This window comes from Lolium rigidum, chromosome 4, assembly GCF_022539505.1.
Source record: "Lolium rigidum isolate FL_2022 chromosome 4, APGP_CSIRO_Lrig_0.1, whole genome shotgun sequence".
NCBI lineage: Eukaryota > Viridiplantae > Streptophyta > Magnoliopsida > Poales > Poaceae > Lolium > Lolium rigidum.
Genome location: NC_061511.1, coordinates 66,904,676 through 66,911,482, shown reverse-complemented (window position 1 = coordinate 66,911,482; position 6,807 = coordinate 66,904,676). Strand labels below are relative to the sequence as shown.

The following is a 6,807-nucleotide window of genomic DNA, read 5'->3' as shown; positions in this document are numbered from 1 at the left end:
TTGTTACGCTTCTGCGGTAATTTTCACACCTGTGTTCTGGGTCGTCATAACTGTCAACTCAACAATCTCTCCTTTTAGATGTATTATTATCTCACAAAACATGGATGCTGCAAATACATGTATAGGAATACTTCTTGTCTTATTAATTAGTCCAAACAACACTTATGGTTGAAGAAAATATTAATCACTATGAATGCTTACATGGTAATGAATCAGCTTATGGTTGAAAGATATGGTTGAAAGATAGTACCCGTAGGATCGCATAAAGGTTGTACATGTAGCTTTATTTCCTAGGAAGTGTCCAAGTCATAGTCCTGATTACCAATCTTCACCTCACTCCATTATCTTTGGTATAGATAATTTGCAAATATACCCGTATCGAACTGAGCTGAGATAAAGAAAGACTAAATATTGCTGTTCCGATGATGTTGTCGTGTTTGAAAATTGTCAACCTAAAAATAACATGTGGTAGCAAAGTACAAGTTACAAAAATATTGAACCTGGTTGTTCTAAAATATTGAACCTGGTTATTCTACCCATCTTCAAACTGCAGGTTTCACACAAGCCATGGCAAGAAAAGGCAATGCCACAAAATGAAACTTAAGGTTAAACAGCAGCATTCTTTTGTATGAGTCACCCCGAGAAGTGATTCACCCACATCAAGTTCCGACACGACACGTTATCAGACCAGCATTTTCTTCCGTAGAATTCACTCCAAGAGCCAATTTTGCAACATCTGGCTCGGGATCTCCAGCATTCCACTACGAAACATCCATGATGTGCATGGTCATTGGTTCCATAGTGTGGCACCAATGGGAAGTTCGATAACTACACCGTCGACAACCTCTGCACCAACAACCACATCTCCCTAATTACCACCATTTGTTACAGAACCATCCGAGGAATCTACAAAATCACCAGACGTGCATCCGTTGTTGTTATCCAGCATGCTACCGGAGCTTAGGAAGCTCCCATGGACCTGAGCCCTCGGCGCACCTATCGCCCGTGTCGACAAACACGCCAGCATCCTCATCCTCCAATCAGCTTCCCACTCCCACATCAAACATGTCCACAATGGTGGCCGCAGCGAAGCCCTCACCCATGCCGAAGTAGTTGCTATCACGGACGCGAATCCACTCTCCTCCGCCGCCGACTTGGGCGCCTGGTGATGCGAAAGAAACCGTTGGAGACCTCCTCAATGGAGCAGCACAAGGTTTCCTAAGAGCAGCATGCACTCCCTCATGGAGAAGCAGCCCGATTTTGCCTCTTAAAGTGTTGTGTTTCAGTAAACTACAAAAAGTAATGAGAAAAAGTTATTTCAAAACCATGATACAACAGGAGAGAAAAAAATCAGACACACTCACACACACGATTGCTTGTCTAATTTTGGCTATTTAATTTACAGAACAAAAAAAGCAAATTATTTAGAAGCAAACGGTGACATCCAAGGTCGGCATGCGAGAATGGTGTATTGTTGTTTACTCTTGTACAGACAATAATTTGGTGGTGTTTCATTGTACAAGAATCCCAAGTCAAACATGAATTAGATCTCACACACCCAAAAGTACTATGTTACATTCGTCATATTAAACAAAATAAATATGAGCCACAAGTGATCACTGACGTAAATAAAACAATATAGGGATGAATTAAAAGGGAGTACCCCATATTATTACTATAATTTGTTTAAGGAAAATCATAATAAAACTGTACATCACTTGGAGAAAAGATCTACGTGTATATTTAGAAGATGTTTGCTCTACCAAGTCCGAGCAAGGTCTGCCTCTTATACCCTAAAATGATTATATCATATTATAAATATTGAAGAAAAGAAATAAGAGATTATTCACATTGACACAAGCATATGCCAGAAAAACAAAGGCGACACCAGCGTCCTCGGCATGCACCAACACCATCCCTGGATTTTACATCAGCGGCTCTGCATTTTCTCAGGCAAGAAAAAGTTGAAGTCTGGCACCTTATGGATGATGCCATCATGGTCAATCTGCCATGAAAATAAAAAAATTCACAACAACAAATTAGAATAATGATACCAAAAAATTAATGAAGATCCATTATCTACCTCTCAAACATGGAGGAGAACCTTCTCTTTTTTTTTGGCAACCTGAGAGTTTCATTTAATCCTGCATCCACATCAACCACATCACGCAACTTAAAACCTAATCACTGGATCGAAATGGATGAATGAATCATAAAAGAGGGAAGTATCATTGCAAATATTTTTAAAAACCCAGAGCAACAGAAGGTAGTACCCGCTTCAATGTAATAATATGCGAGTTGCTAAGCATAGAAGGAGGGTTGCTAAGCTTCTGTGAGTTCAGACTCAGTCTCATATGGATATGCTTATATGGTCTTGAGCATATAAGTTCATCAAACGTACACTGATGTTGATGAAATGTGCTTGGGTGTTCTAGCTAGGCGCCATCATACTCCAGTTTGCATTGGCTACCTATCTCTAAAGCATTTCCATCATATTCACCTAGAAATGTAAGAAATAAAAAGGAGTTCACAAAAGCTAAGTCAACCAAAAAAAAATCACCCTTTCATTGGCACGAATAAATTTCAGCTAATGCAGACCAATGTTGCAGGTAATAATCATTTCTAGTAACAAATATAGTTTGTCAAGCTGAACCATTATCATTGGAAACAACACAGAGAATAGCACAAGAAGATTATATTTTACCGAGCTTGCCTAGGGTGATAGGTTCCTTCTCCTGTACATAAGACTGCTGATTTTGATTTCCATGGAACACTGATAGATTAAAGTAACAATATGAACCAATCAACTATACCGAATTGGTTTGCGTGCAACATGATGGTTTAAAAATTCTCATCAATTCAGGGAGCAGCGGCTTTGAGGGAGACATGCTACAAGGGACAAAATAGCTCATATAACATCCTAGGAACCTAGAAACGAAGAACAAGACACACCATCTATAAAAGGAGAAAAATTGCCGCCACTAATTCCTAGCAGCTTATATTGTTCTTTATACTTTTGGTAGCCGCATAAATTTCAGGCATGCCAAGAACCTTTGTAAATCGCTGGCTACCTTTTCTTGCCCAATAGTAACTTTTGATTCCTTCAGACTACTACTTCCAATGTGTATCAGCTTTCGTATTAGATTGCCTTCAGGAAGAATATTCATGCGTAGAATTGTAGAGATATCATGATCAGAGAACATTAACTGTTTTGGCAGATAGCATTTTTTTAGCATGATAGGAAATTAGAGAGGTGTTGCAAAAGCATAAACGACCACATTTAATTTAGAGGTTCTAAGTTTCCATGCCTCACGAGGAAAAAAGTTAAACCACTATCAAATGAAAGGTATTGCACCTCTTCTTCTTGTGCCTATCTGTTGCTTCACTCAGTCCACCAACCTACAAGAAATAAATAGAATCATTGGATCCAGTCAAACCAGTGATCAAACCCACAGAATATGTCAGTGATATATGCCAAGCTCACTTTATAAAAAGGAAAGTTGCATAGTTGACTGACTGCATAGAACATTTAAGTGCAGCATCAGTGTGCTCCAACTCAATGCCCTGTACATCAATTAAGCGAACAAATGTCACAAACGAGTGCAAATCAAGGGGGTGGTAACATTAAGACTTATTAACAGTTGGTATATAGATGTTCACAGAATCTTGCCCAATAAGAAAATCCATAAACCTTCTATAGAAAACTCACAGAGACCATGCTTGTTGCTTGCACTGCTGCATCGCAGGCTTGGAAACGCATCGGACAGTATGGTATGTGCGATTAGGAGACTGAAGTTTTCATATATGGAGTAGCACTACTATGAGACTTGACTGAAAAAAGAAATTATTTATGTCAAACCACTCGCTGAAAAAAGAAATAATTGAAAAAACCCTCATAAGTGTAGGATACGAACATAAACACATCACATATATGTAATAGTAATTAGCTCTGGCTATGTACAATCCTACGGTGCTTTAGAAAAAAGTAGGCAGGGTTCACTAACCACTATTCCACAAGCTGCATGGCGTACAACCTGTGAGAAGAGCGAGAATCCCAGACACTTGTAAAATCTGCACCCAACCAGTGCGACTGCCCTTTGTCTAGGCATACTTGACGTGTTGGTGCTGCTCAGGGTGTGCAGAGAAGATGACCTTGGTGACATTTCCACACATCTTGTTTAAGTGGTTGATGAAATAATCAAATCGAAGCCATCTGGAATGTTGGAGTAATCCTGGGTAGAAGTTGTAATAAGTAGTGTAGTTAATTAGCTAGGAGTTTACATTCTGAACTTACTCGCATGGTACACTGTTTTACCCTGGCTTCATTTCCAATAAAATGGGGCTGGGGGGAATTTGGCCCCCTGTTTTTCTAAAAACCATCTTTCCTTTTGTTGTGCTTCCTGTGAAGCCTGAAGGCGACATCCGTGTCGCAGGAGCTTGCAGCCCAAGGACAAAGGGTCCAGGAGAGAAGAACGTGGTGACATGCCATCCACTGCATGAAATTCTGCAACAGGCAAACAGTTTAGCTGGAACAAAGCAGAAGTTCTATTTGCTACAAACAAAAAATAAACTAATTTTAATAAGCTCATTGCAAAATATCACTAAAAGTTGGTGACACATCACTCTAATAAACTGATTCGTACGTGACCATGGAGAAAGTGCATAACTCAGCCTACACATTTCATTGAATAGGTTTCAGAAAAATGTACGAACATGTTTCAGAACACAGATCAAGGAAAATGAATAAGTAAATAAAATGAGTTGCAATCTACTATTTAGCCTTTTGTTTGTTATAAATGGGGATGTTCTTTTAACAACACAGTGGGAGAACAATTTATCCATCAAATTTCATGTATTATCCATCGTCAACTAAAATCGTAGCCTCCATCTAACTCGGGAGAAGGAAGCAACCAAATATGATATCTATGATACCATACGTGGAATATTATACTGCAGAAAAATCCATACAACCATAGGTAAGTAGAAACAATTTTATTAAAGTTGATGCTACTAATGCAATCTATGCACATTGCAATATAATTTAGTTAACCTACGTAGTACCCTGGCCTGTCAGGCCATGCATACCTAGCCTGATGGCCTTGGAATCAATTCATCAGACCCAACATGGAAGATAAAAATGTAAAGCACACGACACTAACAAATAATGCTACAGGTCTTGACATCATGTTGAGTACTGATATAAAATGTCATGTCTCATAAAAACCGACATTGATAAACTGTAGTGTAATTTTTGGTACCATCTGCACGTGAAACTAACATCAAGTTAAACAAAATGGGTATCTTTGGCACCACATACAGATGGAATTATGGAAATACTGATTCAGAATTCGCAGCAGAAAGTTTCTATCTCTAGCTATATCAAGTGAAGGCTCCACACCTGAAGCACGCACAGATCGCAAAGAGCAAACGAACAACCACAAGAACAACATGTACCAGCTCAAACTAAAAAGGCCAGTGGAAAATAGAAGCACACCTAGAGTAGATCGTACAGTAGGCTAAGAAGGAGCTACAACTAAAGGAGAAGAAAACACTGCATACAGAAATTCTATAAACGCAATTGAAGTTTGTTGAGCACCTCAATAAACCAAAATGGCACATCACCATGGCTGTTCTGTGCATTTTTCAAAGTACCAGGCTTATAACTGAATCGCCAAATCTCATGAAACATAGAAAGTATGTGGAAAAGATAGGTCCTGCTGAATCACAAATATCATGAGAATTGTTAGCTTAAATCAGTAAAGAAATCAGCAATAAACAGCTATAGAAATCATAGGCTATTCAGACATGAAACATCGGAAACTGCAGAGAAGATGCAACAGACCAGTTGGAAATCATTATGAAGCTCTATGCAATGACTTCATTTTCTCCTTGACTCCTCTTACCCTTCTATGCGCATCAATCATCAACTAAACTACAAACATATTACCACATAACTATGGAAAGAGAGCAGATGGGGCAGTACCTGGGAATCAAGGAGGCAGTCCACATGGCAGGGGAGGCGAGGTGGAACAGAACATCATCACAGTGCATGGTTGCCGGAGAAAAAGTGGAGGGCCACCGTAGCTTTCTTAGTCTCCGACTGCGGCAGCCGAGCATGACATGGTCCCACAGGGTGCAACAAACGGGGGAGGAGGAGGACCAACGGGAAGTAGAGATTGACGGCCGAACCAGGTGGATTAGGCTCAGGTCACAAAAATCCTCCTCGTCGGTGGCGATGCGGACGGATAGGGGCACAGCGTACCAGCGGGTGTTCGAGACAGCATCGATGGGCTGGTTGGCCGCGCCGTGAGGAGCATTGTTGCGACCTCCTGCTGGGAGGATGGTAGAAGTGGGGGGTCGCGGTCCTCGTGGCCTAGGTCGCCGGCGCAAATCCTCGTCGCCTCGTCCTCGAACTCCTCACCCTCTATCCAATGTGGTGGTTGGGTGATGGACAGAGGTGGCGTCGTCCTCCATGGCGTCGGATCTGGATGCTGCAGAGAGGGATCAAAACCAGGCCTCCGTCCCACCCCAGCAACCAGACCAGACCAAACCATCCTCCATGGCGTCGGATCTGGATGCTGCAGAGAGGGATCAAAACCAGGCCTCCGTCCCACCCCAGCAACCAGACCAGACCAAACCATCCTACCTGAAATTGAACCAGAGCTAGGGCCTACGCAGACGCGGACAGCGGGTGCATGGTGGATACAGGGAACGTTGGGAATCCAACGGAGCCGATGGACGTCACCGGCGAGGTGTGTGCGGTAGGAGGCGGCGGCGGTGGGCGACGGAAGCTCTTCACTTGGAAGG

The 6,807-nt window shown here is 41.6% G+C and overlaps 1 long non-coding RNA gene across 5 annotated transcripts; it reads right to left on the bottom strand.

Moving 5' to 3' along the window:
- Positions 1–2,506: 2,506 nt before the first annotated feature.
- LOC124649328 lies at positions 2,507–6,337 on the bottom strand. 5 transcript variants are annotated; one of them, XR_006986608.1, is made up of 7 exons: positions 5,984–6,337; positions 5,597–5,717; positions 4,316–4,504; positions 4,005–4,232; positions 3,710–3,831; positions 3,485–3,564; positions 2,507–3,399 (listed from the first exon to the last, which is right to left on the bottom strand). It is a non-coding gene; the product is annotated as an uncharacterized LOC124649328 (long non-coding RNA). The 5 variants fall into 5 exon arrangements; XR_006986609.1 differs by having other exon boundaries at positions 5,597–5,714; XR_006986607.1 differs by having other exon boundaries at positions 5,597–6,337.
- Positions 6,338–6,807: the final 470 nt, after the last annotated feature.